Source organism: Podarcis melisellensis (genome assembly GCF_964234715.1).
Source record: "Podarcis melisellensis genome assembly, chromosome: 5".
NCBI classification, from domain to species: Eukaryota; Metazoa; Chordata; class Lepidosauria; order Squamata; family Lacertidae; genus Podarcis; species Podarcis melisellensis.
The window spans coordinates 65,917,864-65,934,568 of NC_138537.1; the positions used below are offsets into that span (position 1 = coordinate 65,917,864).

Sequence of the window (16,705 nt, forward strand, 5' to 3'; positions counted from 1 at the left end):
AATAGGCCAGCGCCTGAAAGACATTGAACGGCAAAACAACCTGACTACCTTAAAGAAACTGTGCCCATGGTATACCTACTTTCCCCCTTCCCATTTTGACTCTCCAGCTTCATATTTGTTTAAATTAACCATCCCAAAATATAGACGTGCCTTTACATTGGCTAGATGGGATGTTCTTCCTTCTGCTGTACTCGAAGGTCGTTACCAAAAGACTCCATTTGAAAAACGACTCTGCCCATGTGGAGATGGTAACACGGAAACAGTGTCCCACGTCCTCCTATCCTGCCCCCTTTACAAAGACCTAAGGAATGAGATTATTACTCCACTCATTCTCTCTAACCCCGGCCGTTCACAAGACACTACACTGTACTTTCTCTTATCTGATACGGATAGTCAGATAACAGAGAAGGTTGCGAGGTACATCGAGAGAGCTGTGAAATTGAGGGCCACCATCTGAGTGACAGACTTGTTCATCTGACGGACCTCCTTCTGCTTGTTCTTTTCTTCCTTTTATTCTTACTTTATTTTTAATTCTTGCATAGCTGTGGCCTGTTGGCTTTGCTAATAAAGTTTTGAAAAAACCACCAGCTGTAGCCACAGATTGTTTTTAGCCTTGTAGGCCTGTGAACATTTGGGACTTACCTGGTTGTTTTCTTTGTTTTTGATGTTCTTAACTACATTAGCACTCAGTACTTGACTTGGGGATGAGGCTGAATTTGAAAGCTAGTTGGATGCAGGAAATTGCTGTAATGGAAATGGAGATAGATGTTGCATGCATATATATATATGTCTCTCTGTGTGTATATATATATATGTGTGTGTGTGTGTGTGTGTGTGTGTGTGTGTATGCTGCATGTATGCTGTTGGATCCTTTATTTTCAAAAATGTCAAGCAGCTTGAAGATTAAAATGAAAAGCAAACCAACTTCACATAACATAAGGTTATTGGGGAGGGAAACCCTTAGAATTTGCAGCAGAATAGAAGAGCTACTGTATGCATTCACATAATAAATATCTGTGTTTTCTTCATCTCTTTTAAGTCTTCTGTGAACAATTTATAGCCATACTTTTCAAACATTATACCTTCACAAGAACCCTATCCACATTAATTAGTCTATCAAGAGATCCGTGGACATTCGATGTTCTAGGAAATTATTGGACGTGTTCTGATATGCACACGCATTCCCGTTGATGTGTTGCTCAGGCTTGTTGTTGACCTATGTGAGGAAAGAGTGTCCCTAAACATAATATGCTCTCTCAGTTGGTTGCACATTTCAAGGAATACCAACAATGGTGGGCAAACAGTCTTTCAGAGATAATTGTTAGGTAATTTATTATTATTATTATTATTATTATTTAGAACCAAGTATTTCCATGTGATTGACAATTTACAAAGTAACCAAATATCTCCTAGATTTAATCCAAGTGTGTATCTTGTTTAGGTATTTATTGTCAGGATTTCAGCCTACAATTGAGTAGGACTCTGGCAGAGACACATGCCCGACTGGCATGTTCCCTCCCTCTTGGTCAATCATTTGGGAGCTTCAACAGCTTTCTTCTGCCCAAACATCACAGCGACCGATGCCAACCAACACCGGCACACTTAGGGGTCCACAGAGTTTGCACAGTTGTGTAACAGACCTCAGCAACTCAGCATTTTAGCTAATCTACTTTATTTACATATAAACACACAGATGGAGCAATGCAACATGGCTCCCTCTTTCTCTAGCATCAGACAGCAAAGAGAAAAAGAACAATGGGCAATAGTTCCACTTCACGGAACACAGTAACACAAACATCCTGTCTTTGTCACTTCCCACTCTGTGGAGTCAAAACATATACCATCATGTGAAAGACAAAAATCCTATGACTGCAATCATGGAGCAGGAATTCTAACATTTATATGTACTACAGTAGTTGGTTTATTCTCAAAGTTTGCCTCCAATGCAAGGACAGGTGTATTACTCTAATCAGCCTTAATGGCACGAAATGTTTCTAAACATTTGCAAGCCATCATTTCCTTTTACTTTTTAAATTCCTTATTTTTATCTTGGATTCTGTCCCAAACATTTGAAAGCTAATTCATTTATATTTGTTTTGTGTACACACACAGGCACACTGAAATTTGTTTGCAAGCAGCAATTCAAATTGAGGAAGAGGGGGTACAAAAGGCTTCTCAGTTATCAGTAGCAGGCAGTTTTATCCCAGGAATTATGTGGTCAATGCTAGAGGTTTATAAATGTCAAAAATCCTAATAAGCTTTGATTATGTCAGGGGCTGCTTTTCCATTCTTCTCAAGAGGAGCATGTTTCTGTATAATGTGAAATGGTAGGAAAATGTCTGCTGTTAAGAGGTCACAATATGAATTTGATTACTATCCTAGAATTGTTGCAAGCTTTTGATTCCACCAGGCTTCCCAGTGCGTTCAAGTCAATTTTGTGGCTGGCATATTGCTCAGCTTTGCTGAATCAGATCCAAAGCAGATTTGGCAGGCTCAGATTCTAGGAATGACATTATTCTAGGCTACAAGAGGGATTGCTCCATGACTTGACTTGTCCTCATGCTTCTTTTTACAGGTGTTGCTTAGCTTCTTACAACCAGATGCCAGAAATAGCAGGAAAAGTTGGGCTGGGGGAAGCTTATCTTATGTATAAGAGAGATCAGACCGGCAACCTGGCTATATTAGCAGTTGTCAGATTTGGAATGGCCCTTCAACAATCCAACAAGTTGTAGTGCCAGATGGATATACAGTGGTACCTCTACTTACAGACGCGATCCGTTCTGGGGTGCCGTTCACACCCTGAAAAGTCTGTAAGTAGACCACCGCTTCTGCGCATGCATGTGACATGAAAGAGCGCTCCTGCACATGTGTGAAGTGTGCAGATCACTCCTGCGCATGTGCAAAGTGGCGAATCCGGAAGTAAACACTTCTGGTTTTGCCACATTCGTAACCTGAAAAAATGCAATGTGAAGCAAACGCAGCTCGACGTATGACTGTAATGCTAAGCTTGTTACAAATGCATGGCCTATGGCTGGTGAGTGTTGCCAGAACAGTTGCTGGAAGAGTTGCTTCCAGCATGTGATTCCATGTACCTCTGAGGTCTTTTCTGGTTGTGGGGCCTGAGTGGATTGGGCCAGAGCTCCAGATGACCCCCTTGTTCAGTGAACTGACACAGGGCTTGCAATACCCCTGCAAAAGGGTTGTGTTGTCTACCCATGATGAACATTTATAATCCTGCCCACATAGTACCACAGGAATTGAGTTCGGAGCCTCTTGTCCAAGCATGCTAGTTAACCTTACCCCAAATATAAAAGCTTACCCCTTGGATAAGAAGTGCTTCATTAGTTTACAATTTGTATAGAATTCAATGATGACATTTGCCCTGTATTTTCATTCAGAATTATGGCTTAACACTATAGATATTAATTTTCTACAAGAGTTATTTCCCTCATCATTAGGTAGTTATTTTTGAGATGCTTAAACTTGTTCTCCCTGACAGTAGTTTAAAGGAGCATTCAGGGAATGTAATTGGTTGGGAAATTACACTCTTTACTACCGCTTCATGAATGCAGCTTTTTGCATGTTATCAGAAATAATTTTGCTCTCTTGTTTGCGTCAGGTTCTTCACTCTCCAAAGACTGAAAGCAAAGCTTTCAAAAGAGACGAATAAGATAATAATCACTCTACAGAATACCCCACACTGTTTCTTTAGCAAGAAAAAATGAGAGGGGCGGCGATTGTACATGGATTGGCATGCAATATGTAGTTTTCCCCAAAACCATGGCAACAAAAACATAGTTCTTAAAAAAAAATTCACATGAAAGCTCATACCAATAACAAATTTAGTTGGTCTCTAAGGTGCTACTGGAAGGAAATTTGTTTGTTTGTTTTGACTACAGCAGACCAACACGGCTACCTACCTGTAAATAGTTCTTTCAGATAATCAATTATGGAAAGTAGCAAGTCTTTTTTTCTTTGGTTGCTTTGGGAAGGGTTCCCCTGATATATGCTGGATGTTTCTTGTTGTGCATGGCCTACTCAGGGCCAATCACCACATGCAAACATGTAATAAAATGGGGGGTGGGGGTGGCAAAGACTAACAGAATTATTTATTTATTTAATAATTATTTTCTCATTATAACAAAAATAAATGTACACAACCAATTTAAGACTCCAAATCTTAATATCGACTCCCCCACCCCCTTTGTGGTTACTTATATATATATTTACCACTGCATATCCAATTCAAATCTGTTTACTGGTTATCTATATTCTATTCAAGTTATTCTTACTGCATGGTTTTATGTGAATCCTGCTAATGATTTAAGCTGTTTACAACAATACTTCTACTAATCTATACATTTCCCCCCCCCCCTTTGTATTAAAACATCTATCTTCTTGGTTTCTTAATCTTCTGGAAAGTTTTGCCATTTCTGCATACTCCATCAGTTTTTGTTGCCAATCTTCCTTGTTTGGAACCATTTCCTCTTTCCATCTCTGGGCATATATCATTCGAGCACCCATGGTATCATACATAAATACTTTTTTCCTGTTCATTGGGTACCTCTGAACCAATTATTCCTAAGAGAAAAGCTTCCGGTTTTTAAATAAAAGTTATCTTCAACATTTTTATCAACTCATTATAAATCATTTCCCAGAATGCTTTTGCCACCTTACATGGCCACCACATATGGAAAAAGGCACCCTCTTTCTTGTTACACTTCCAACAGATATCTGATTCTGACACATATTTTTTTGCTAATTTACTAGGTGTCAGATACCATCTAAGGACTAACAGATTTATTATGGCACAAGCTTTTTTGGAGTACAGTTATCCGATGCCAATACCCACCCCCTTCAGCTGCTTTCCATAGAACAGAAGCTGCCAGTGGGGGTCTTTCTATTTCCTTTTTCTTGTAATGTGAGGCTGCAGTTATCAAGTGATAAATATACAGGCGAACTATCCTTAAAAAATACCAAGACTGAGGGTAAAAATGCACAGCCAGTGCTGACTTGCATCGCAGATCAAATACCACAGGCTTTTTTACATCATTCCAGATCTCCTATCTGTGATGCAAGTCACCACTTAATAATAAATAAGTTTTGGAAACAATCAACGAATTTAGTCATTAGGGCTAAAAACATGGCCTTATTTATCTATACAGACATGCATCTTAAGTGTCGTACACATATGATTTATTTCTTTTGATTGCCCTGATTGTATTTGTTAGTACAAGAAAGATATTATTTTTCCCTGGAAGGAAATGGATAAAGATGTTGGAAAGAAGAGATACTGCTTTTTAAAATCTTCTCGTGTAAAGCCCCCTCTTCTTTGGGAGCTGTTTATAACTACAGAGATGGGCAGTGACCCTCCGGGGTAGTAGTATACCCCTGCTATCTCAGATACTGTATTTATTAAATATGGCCCATGCAAAATATGTACTCTACTGGCGAGTAAGAGCCCTTCCTATATCCCAGGAATTTGCTCACACCTGTGTCTCCAGTTCAGGAGACTAGCATGATGTCTGAGGCAGCCTCAGCCAGCACTCATACAAATAGTCAACCTGTGCTGAAATTTAATGCCTCTTTAAGACATGCAAGGAAGAACAAAAAAGGAATAAAAATGTACTGCATGGTTTTTAGTTTCTGAAATAGACTGTGACAGTTAAACCTTTCAGGAGATGAGAGTGATCACAATGATTGATTTAAATTTGCTTAGCAGTAGCCATTCAAAATAGCTTTTAAAGTAAGCAAAAAAAAAGTGTCCTGCCAAGCTCTACAGAACTTAATAGGGCTTGAATGGAAGTGGTACTGGGTTCTCTACACTCATTGAGCCCACTGTAAGCATTTCGGCATATTTCACTGGCTTCGTGCCCCAAGGGAAAATCTCAACCAAATTTGTCGTCTGATGCACAACTATGGACCTGTACTCATCAGTACATATGAGTTGTGATTTTCAGTCAGGTTATGACAGGAGTCATCAACCTTTTTCAACCGTGGGCCGGTCCACCATCCCTCAGACCATGTGGTGGGCCGCACTATATTTGAAACAAAAAGAACGAATTCCTATGCTCCACAAATAATCCAGAGATGCATTTTAAATAAAAGGACACAGTCTACTCATGTAAAAGCATTCTGATTCCCAGACCGCCCGCGGGCCAGACTGAGAAGGCGATTGGGCCGCATCCAGCCCCCGGGCCTTAGTTTGTCTACCCATGGGTTATAAAGATGTATAGGTGTGCTGTCCTCTTCTCACTAAGTTCCTGAACACTTGCGGTACTTTTCAGCAGCAAGACCAGCATGGGCAAAAAGAGCAACAGTTTCCAGGGTAGATTCAAGGTCAGGGTCTGAGTAATCAGAGTCCAAAACAAGGGGGTCAGGCAAATGGCAAGATCAGGGTACTCCAGGGTCATGTTCCAATTGTCCCATGGCAAAGAAGGGAATACAATGGTACCTCGGGTTAAGAACTTAATTCATTCTGGAGCTCCGTTCTTAACCTGAAACTGTTCTTAACCTGAGGTACCACTTTAGCTAATGGGGCCTCCTGCTGCTGCCACACCACTGCCACACAATTTCTTTTCTCATCCTGAAGTAAAGTTCTTAACCTGAGGTAATATTTCTGGGTTAGCGGAGTCTGTAACCTGAAGCATCTGTAACCTGAGGTACGACTGTACACATGATAGATTAATTTTATAAATAGCACTCTGGAAGAATGCATGAGACAAGTCACGGGCAATCCACGGTCAGGTTCTGACTAGGAGGCTGGAGATTGATAAAGCATAATGTTGGTACAAAGACATTGTTCCAGCTGCTGTTCCAGCCTAGCAGTGGGACTTTTGAGCTGGAGCTGCTAAAACACACCCCGACCTCAGGTGACTCCTAGCACCTATCTTCATCTAGATGTCTCCTTGAGAGGAGGGTCTTATTCCCAAGGAGACCTTGTCTGTAGTTAACTTCTCTAGATGAGACAAGTTTCTTTCTTGCCCTTCCTCTGCCTTATTTATGGATCCTGGCTCCTCACCCCTAGACTGAGCCTGATCCAGGGTTTGGTATAATGCTGGGGATGCCATGTTGTTCTTTGATGAGGAATTTGCCAGCTGCGACATGACACACGTTTAAAATAAGTTGCTTTGTTAATAAACAAATGAATGAATGTCTATTATTGTGGTCAAACAGCTAGTGTTGTTTTGTTAGTGACATTTTTTATGCTGACAATGCTTTATTGTTGGTATTTTATTGTGTACCACTCTTAGATCCCTTGTACTGAGGAATAGGGAAATAAATGTTATAAATAGATTAATAAAGTCACTTGTTTGGAGCATGGTAGGACACTTATGAGTCAGTGTGGGATGGTGAAAAATTGTGGTTGTTGCAGCCTAAAAGATTTGTGAGAATAACACAGCAGACGTAATACAAGTCCAAACTTTACTGTTCTTCCTCTCCACATAATGAGGCAGCCCAGTAAAGGGACTGCAAATGACATTACATATCAGTCTTTGGTTTATTTCCGTGTAATGAAGTTACATACTGTTCTGCATAGTGGTGTGGACTCAAGAGATGCTACCTTTATTTTAAGTTGCCACTGCCACCACCTTTAAATCTCCTGAACAGAAGCAGAAGACAGTTCAAAATTATGCATAAGTAAGGAACTGGTCACTGTCAGCTGAATGAATCTGCAGTATTAATGTGTACTTCATCTTACAAATTTATAATTTTGACTAATCCAGCCTCTGCCAGCCTGTTGCTGTACAGATTTTCTGCATGACAACTCTCATAAACCCCAGCTAGCACTGGCAAAAAGTTGGATTAAGCCAGAGGTCAGCAACCTTTTTCAGCAGAGGGCTGGTCCATTGTCCCTCAGACCTTGTGGGAAGCCGGACTAAATTTTTTTGGGGGGAAATGAACGAATTCCTATGCTCCACAAATAACCCAGAGATGTATTTGAAATAAAAGCACACATTCTACTCATGTAAAAACACCAGCAGGGCCCACAAATAATCCACAGATGCATTTTAAATAAAAGGACACATTCTACTCCTGTAAAACATGCTGATTCCCGGACCGTCCGCGGACTGGATTTAGAAGGCGATTGGGCCGCATCCAGCCCCCGGGCCTTAGTTTGCCTACCCATGGATCAAGCATTTCTCTCAATACTTAAAGTAGGCTTAATGGGTATAGCCAATCAAGTACCTCTACCATGCAAGCTCTAAGAAGTTTTGTAGAGCTTGGCAGGGTGCTTACCTTACAGCAGAGCTTTCCAAACTTTTCATGTTGGTGACACACTTTTTAGCCATGTATCATTTCGCAACACAGTGATTCAGTTTTACTAGCAAACCAGAAATTAAACTAACCCCTTTCCAGCCCTGGGAAGAGCATGGGGAACGTTCGCACGACACACAATATGGAAAACTCTGTCTTATGGTATCAACAATCTTCATTAGGTTTGCTTTTAAATGGCTATGACTAAGCAAATGTAAATTTAAAGCTAGTTATATGTGAGTAAGACAAGTCCCAAACTATACACCAAGTCAGTCAACTTTAGACTTCTGATTTTCAGTACATTTTGAAGGTTTTAGTTAAGGAATTAAAATAGTAGGCTGCTTTGGAAACAAAAAGAAAACATTAACTTCATAACTAACGCACTAGAGTCAAACCCGACCCTCCAGATGTTTTTGGCCTTCAACTCCCATGATCCCTAGCTAGCAGGACCAGTGGTCAGGGATGATGGGAATTGTAGTCTCAGAACATCTGGCGGGCTGAGTTTGCCTATGCCTGCACTAGAGGTATACTAGATTACTACTAAGTGGACTTTCAGCACTTACTTAATGAACAGCATCCTTTATATGTGGAGCATAAACCATAGATCACTGTGGTGTAACAAGCAGAAATCTCCAGGCAGACTAAGACAAAACATGTAAAGAAAAATAGCCGTGTTTATGTTGCACAAGAAGCAAACAGAGTGTGTGCTGCATGGGAAAAGGTGACAGCATCAAAAGTATGTTGGATGCTGCTAAATGCGTCATGCACAGAGAAAACAATAAGTATCTGGAAATGTCCTCAAAAGGTGTAAAGCTGAGGATATTTCTCTATTTTCTGCCAGATGTTTTACAACTCATGAGCTGAACATTTTGGAGAATATGGACAAAAAGAAACTTCCTCGCCTTGCAAACAAGGCCTTGTTAAACAGGGCAGAGGTTCTTATACAAGAAAGGCTCACATTTTGATCATGCATTGCTAAGAGAATGAAAGGTGGCTTGTTAAATGTGTATTTTGTAAGACCACCTAAACTTAAGTATGAAATTAGTGACAATTGTGTTGTTGTTTTAACAGAATCTTACATTGAAGGGAAGATAATTATCATATAAATCCCTGCCTAAAATAATGGGATGTGCTATGATTAGAAACCAATTTCAAATTCTCCGTGTATCTGGTAAATCATTTGCAGATCCAGTGTAGCATGGCATTATTTAGAGGACATGTTTTCGTTGTATGTCCATAATACTATTTGAGAGTGACAACTTGATTTGCACTTTCCTGTTCATGCAGACAAAAGTGATTTGTTCTCCTTGTTGTGGGGAAACAAAAACACCAAACAAAATAAACAGACAACACAAACAACCAATTTGTGAATATGAGCAGCACAGTGGACCTTATTAATCCAATATTGATAATTGTTCTGGAAATAGCTGCTGAGTAGCCTGGGAACAATAAAGCTGAGGAAATAAGGAATGTAAACAAACTCCGGGGGGGTTATTTGGGAAGGGGAGAGGTTGAAGCTGTTTTTAAAAGCACAACAAATGCTAAAGGTCTCATCTGTATCTTCCAAATAACACAACAATTTAAAATTTGGTATATTAAGTCCTACAGTAGACTTGTTAGGCAAAGCAAACAAAAATATCACCACTCTGTTGTAGACTGCCATACATGGCTGGTGGGCTATATCTGGATTGATGGGTCCAAAATCCTAGCCTCTGCCTTGATGTTTTTGGACTTTCTAATAATAAAAAGTGGCCTGGTTCCATTTCCTGGGAAAGGCAAATGATAAAATTGATTTTCTCTTTCCCAGCACCAACAAAAATAGGGTGTATTTACCCAAAGTGTGGTGGCTTTTGGTCTGGTATTAGAATTTTCAAAATATAATTTGAATTATAAGCACCACAACTTTATACTCATATCGTAGCTTTTGGGAATTTCATTGCTGATTATTGGGAATTCTACTTTCTAAAGACTAACATATATACCTGTTATACATTTTCTTACAATGGTCATTTTAAAATATTGCTTCTGAGATTAAACAACAAATCTAGAGATGAATTCCAAGGTCATTGTTCCATATAAGACACACATGGTTTCATGCTGCTGAAGAAATTGCTTTAGCACAACTAGTATTTTTCTCAGCTGTGACCTACGTAAAAATTGCTCTCTTGTTTTCCTCAAATGGATCCCTGCTATATTGCTGGAAATTCACATACCAATAGGACATCAGCAGCATAAAATCAACATCTTTGATATTGACTAGAAGTCAGTAAATTTAATAGATAATAAAAATATGTTTCTTCCTTAATATCCTCTGGACAAAGTTTAAGTGCATCTTGTTATAACTTATACCACAAAGAAATGTTTTAAGGTGTAATCAACTCATCTTATAGGAAAATCATTGTTGCCTATCTGTCCAAAATTAATGTGTGCTTCATTGCTTGACAAGCTCTGACGTTTGTGTGTCTACTGAAGTAAATGATCAAATCGTAAGAATGCACAAATTCTGAGAAAATACATTAGCTCTGGTGGAAAATTGTACCCTGTCAGGCTTCAGTATAGACAATTTGTTTAACAGTTTTTAAAACCAAAATGTTTATTTTTTTTTGTAATTGGACCTGCCAAGCAGCAATGTCTCAAAATAAAAACTAGCCAAACACTGAATTTATCTCACAGCTGTTCAAATCTGTCAGTTTTGATTTCCTGTGCAGCTGAAACTTACTGTCAAGGTTGGTGAGATGAAAGTTTGCCTGTAAGTGTTCTGAAATAAATTTTCTAACATTCCCTATCGTTTTAAAAATATCAAATTTGACACTCATTTATTTTGCTGTATAGTAAGATAGACACATATTCTTCTAGGCCTCTGCTTTTCATATCATTACAAGTGACTTTTTTTTTTAGCCTGCCAAATAGAAATCTCTCAGTTGATAAATGTTGATGGCGGCCTGTGTGAACTGCATTTTGCTGATGAACATTTAACTGGATTACAAGTGCACTCAACTTTTGGAGTCAATACAACAACAACAGAATGTGTTTCCTGTCATGTAGGAGACCTGACATCCTTGACTGACTTTCTCAGTCTTGCCTAGAATGTTCCTAACAGGTATTAACCATAGATCTGCAGTATAAAGGATGAGATGTAAATTTTGTCTACTGACACAGCATTAGTGTGCTGAATTATCACCAATTTCTCTTGCTATCTATCACTCTGAACTTAAAACTTGTTCACAAAACCAGTCAGGGAGAAGTTAATTTAAATTGCTCTATAGACTAGCTGGAAAACAATTAATCTCCTTTGCATAAATATCAGGGATGAGTGGTGGCTATCCTGGACCTTTCTAGCTTTTCATTCTCTTAGGGATCTATTAGAAGAACAATAGGGATGTGTGTGGTGCTGTGGTATAAACCACTAAGCCTCTTGGGCTTGCTGATCAGAAGGTTGGCGGTTCGAATCCCTGCGACGGAGTGAGCTCCCATTGCTTTTCCCCAGCTTCTGCTAACCTAGCAGTTTGAAAGCACGCCAGTGCAAGTAGATAAATAGGTACTGCTGCGGCATGAAGGTAAACGGCGTTTCTGTGCGCTCTGGTTTCTGTCATGGTGTTCTGTTGTGCCAGAAGAGGTTTAGTCATGCTGCCCACATGACCCGGAAAGCTGTCTGCGGACAAAATGCTGGCTCCCTCAGCCTGAAAGCGAGATGAGCGCCGCAACCCCAGTCGCCTTTGACTAGACTTAACCATCCAGGGGTTCTTTACCTTTTTACCTTACCTAGAAGAACAATACTGGATCCAATCAATTGCTATGACAATGCTTGTGAGTTTTTAAAATCAACCTCTCATACTTCTGTTTTAAGTAAATTGATATTAGTCAAAAAAATGTCTGGCAGATTTCTCTTACAGTGCCTTGCACAGGACATTACTATCCAAATTTCATCATGTCGGGTCAGTCAGCCAAACTACAAATAAAGTTTCCACTTATACTTTCCCTTATTAAAGTGGAGCATGTGAGGAAAGGGCAGAGGCAGAGCATGCAAGCAAAGGCTCATACGTGTAACACAGGAGTGGCAAATCTGTGGCCCTACAGATGTTGTTGGACACAAAATCCTACCATCCCTGACCATTGGAAATACTGACTGGGACTCATAGGAGCTGGAGTCCAATGGCATCTGAAGAATGACATGTTAGCTGCCCCTGTTGCAATACCATGCTTTCACATTACGTACATGTGAACTGGCCCATTGATACTTTATATTGGAATGGTCTAGCTTCTAAGCTTTTAAAATAATTGTGGTGTTAGGAATTAATGCAACCTAATAACGCCTGTTTTAACCAGTAATGTGTGCAACACTTTCTATCAATGTGCATTTTGCATAGTGAAGAATGTTTATAAATTTAGAGCTTACTTTCTTGGAGTACCTCTGATCTAGGGCCTGAATCTGGCCCTCCAGGCCTCTCAAGCTGGCCTTCAAGCCCCCCCCCCCCAGACCACAACCTCACTGGCTGTGCTTCACACCACAAGTGTTTTGCCTAGTTATAATGTATCTTTTAATTTTTATCATTATTATATTCTTTATCTGCCCATCATCCTAAAATCCCAGGGCAGATTACAGCATTTAAAATATTACTATTGCTATTATTATTATTATTGGATGGAGGATAGAGAGATGTGTGTGTAGAAATTAGCTTTTGCAGAAAGGAAGATGAACTTCTGATATAACCCAGCAGTAACTGACATGCTTTACAATTAATGCTAGAAGCGCCCTCAGTAAATTCTACTCAACCAGTTCTTAGAGATCTTTCCTCTTGGATAAGTCATCAGAAAACCTTCTGTACCTCAGTCTTATGTGTTGTCATTCCCTCCCAACTATTGCTAGTTCCACCCACCATTCTGCTTCTGCTATCCTAATTATCTTGTGATAATGATCTTGATTCTCTGTAAGATGAGACTATTAGTCTTGATCTCCAGTGGGTGTTAGACACAAGACCCGTTAGTTGCCACAAACACCCATCATGTGGGTTGTTTATACTGACCTGCTGTGGAAAACTGTTTATACTTCTTTTATACACACACACACACACACACAGAGAGAGAGAGAGAGAGAGAGAGAGAGAGAGAGAGAGAGAGAAAGGTGATGCCACATAATTGTGAATTAGATTATAAGTACCTGAGCAATGAGTGCATTTATGCATAAAAATTAAAATGTTTCTCAGAGCTGTGAAAAATTATTCTTCATCGCTTCTGCGTAATGTTCCCAAGGTGAAGTGGCAGATGTTTGAGTTATTAAAGCTATCCCCCAAAGCATGATTAACGTAAAAATTGGGAGGGTTTCTCACCTCTCTTGGATATGTGTAAATGTGCTGAAGAACTTACATAATTGTTTATGAGAAAATTAACTCTGTTTAAGCTAACACAGCAGCCTTATAGGGCTTTTTCTGCAGTGACTGTAGAGCAGACAGCTTTATGTAGAAAAGAGATAGCAACATGCTATATCAGTCATTAGTATCTAACACTTTAGAGATTAAACATGTATAAATATCTCAAACACTGTATCATTTGCTAATCTGGTTGTTGGTAGGCAACTCACTGTTACCTCTTGGAAGGGTATTATTTTAGATTATTTGCTGTGATTGTGAAAGCTATTTATGACTCATTAATCTGACAATTAGAACAAAATAGTGCGACTATCTACTCATAAGTAAGTTCCATCAAGTTCAATTAGGCCAGGGGTAGTCAACCTGGTCGCTACCACCCACTAGTGGGTGTTTCAGGACTCCTGGTGGGTGGTAGGGGTTCTACAGCACAAGCTGAATCCTCCTTCCATCAAGTGAGTAAGGAAATTTTACCATCAAGAAAGATGCATTAGTGGGCGGTAGGTATAAAAAGGGTGATTACCCCTAAATTAGGCCTACTGCTAGGAAAGTGTGCGCACAATTGTGGCCTTAGACCATTATTGTAACAGATAAAAGCAATTGATCTCCTGTAAAATTTGCACTTGTGGGTTAATACAGCTGTTTGTGGGTTAACACTGGTGATGATGATGATTTTCAGATTAATACCATAATTTCTGAGTTGTATACAGTAAGGTTAAAAAGATACAATAAAATAAAAATAAGATCAGTTCAACTGATCATAAAATCTGAAAATTTACTCAAAATGGCTGCTGAAATAAAAAGATTGTTGCCAGGGATTAGAAATTCAACAAGGGGGGGGGGAGGCGTGTCTAATCTCAGCTAGGGCTGTCCTGGCTCCTGTCCAGACCACAAAGACAGAGGCTCTTATGTGACAGTAAGGAAGAAATATTTATGGCAGCAGAGAAGGAATTCAGGCTCAGCAATGTGTAATGAGTCCCAGTAGCTGTTATGCACAGGCTACATGACCGCAAAGGTGAGGCTGGCTGCACTAGGAGCAGTGGTCCAGGTTTATGGAGTTTAGGGTCAGGGACAGGAGGTCGGAACTGTACAGAAGCAGCAGAGTCATCTTAATGGGGTGGGACTCCCACATGCCAAGTTTTTACCTAGCAAAGTCATCAATCATTCTGATTTAATGCCATGCAACACCCATCATTTGGGATCATTATAACAAGTGTGGGGTATGTATAATGCTAAATTTAGAAGTTTAGCATAATAACCTCTAACCTCCAAATTGATCTGCACCTGGAAAGACAAGCCTGCACTTAAATCAGTAATGGTCCTGTTTGAAAAGCATTTGCCCTTTCATCACCACCAATACAGACGTTCTGATTGCATTAAATAAATAATAGGTGGCATCATATTGATTTCAATAGAATCAGTATTCAATAGCATGAGTCACTGGGAAAATTTCACTTCCGACTTCATGTAATAGCACTAAATTTCACCCACATTAACTTAAGTTGCAAGTGAATTGTCTCTTTGAAAGTATCCAAAATGGTTTGGATGATGCTTTCAATTGGGCCATTTGTGTTAGCAAGATAAAGCTCAGAATTTATTTAAAGACAGGAAGAAAATCAAGGAAGGTGGAAAAACCCTATGCTCACATGAATTTGCACCAAATCATAGTCCTGTAATCAGAGAGGTTGATTTATCTGATGTGTGGCATTCAGGGGGGAAAGCCTATAGAAGTCGCTAGATTGTTTGAATGTAAAATAATCAGATCACTTTTAGGGCACAATGAAGATGCACAGGTAAAGTTACTAAAGCTTTTCCTTCTTTGGTAACAACATGATAAGGTAAATATTCATACAATTATTGTTCATCTACTGTGTTGCCTTAACATTATTTAACCTGTGCAGTGACATATTTGAATTATAGAAGCTGATATAAACTGAACATTTGTTGGAAATAATCCAAAAAGGTATTTTGAAGATTTCTGATGAGAGCCTTTTCCATCTGAAAACAACATATTTCTGCAACCAGAATAAATGCAGCAAACTTTTTGATCAAACTAAACCATCAGGTCCTGCTTTGTGTTCAGCTCAACACAATCCTGCCCCATCTTAAAAACAAAAGTTTTGTCTTCACTCACCTGCTACTAAGCTGCTTTCATTTCCCATGAGATGTTGAAGTGCCTCTGAGAGAGAATTAACAGATAATGCTACTTCCCTACTGAATCAGCTGGTGAGCCAACAAGCAAGGTTTGATAACTCTCATGGGCCCTGTGGCAACATGCTTTTAGTATCTGCCAGCCACAGTGAAAGACCCCAAGGGATTGTTCTAATTGAAAAACTGAACGGAAATGTTCTGATGCATGGGAAAAAAATAATTTGGAAGCTATCAAATTGGTGTTGGAATCACTCAGATTAAGTTAAGAACCGGGATACAAAACAGAGTAAAACTTCCTAAAACCCATATCAATCAGTGGACTTAAGTGTGTTGGACTTCACTCTCGCTAGGTTGAGGGTAAGCTAAGGAACCTGGTGGTTGATTCACATAAAGGATCAGGAAGATCCACAAACAACTCAGAAGCCAGAGACTGACTCATTCTGACTAGTTCTGACCTACTGGTGCAAAAAAGGTTTCCTTGCTAGTGTGGGTGGCCTTTCCCTAGGGTGACCACTTACAAATTACCCCTCACCCCATCTACCACATATTTTGGAAAGTGGTTTATCTATTGGTCCATCTGTTCTCAATAGTTTTGGACACTTCTTGAGACAACATTGTCAAACTTGGCATGAGAGTTCACAAAGTAGGAGTGGTAGCCTTCATAAATGATGGGGTGCTAGGTGCCATTTTGAATCAATACTTGAATGTGACATTGGTGTGACTTTGCCCAATTTTGGGCATGATGGACTCAAACTACGCTGATCAGGACATGTCTGAAGTTACTGTCACCCAGTTTGGCACGACTTTGCCAAATTTAGCATGATTGATCCAACATGTGCCGATTTGGATGGCTCTGAAGATATTGTGGCCAAATTTGGTGTGCTTTTGCGTCATTTGGCATGATGGGATCCAAACTACAACCATTTTAAAGT

The 16,705-nt window shown here is 39.6% G+C and overlaps 1 protein-coding gene across 9 annotated transcripts in view; it reads left to right on the plus strand.

Annotated features, from left to right (window-relative positions):
- The window catches only part of PRKG1 (protein kinase cGMP-dependent 1), a gene marked incomplete at its 3' end in the record, with an annotated part of 657,581 nt that overhangs the window by 393,715 nt on the left and 247,161 nt on the right, over positions 1 to 16,705 (plus strand). The window lies entirely within an intron of this gene.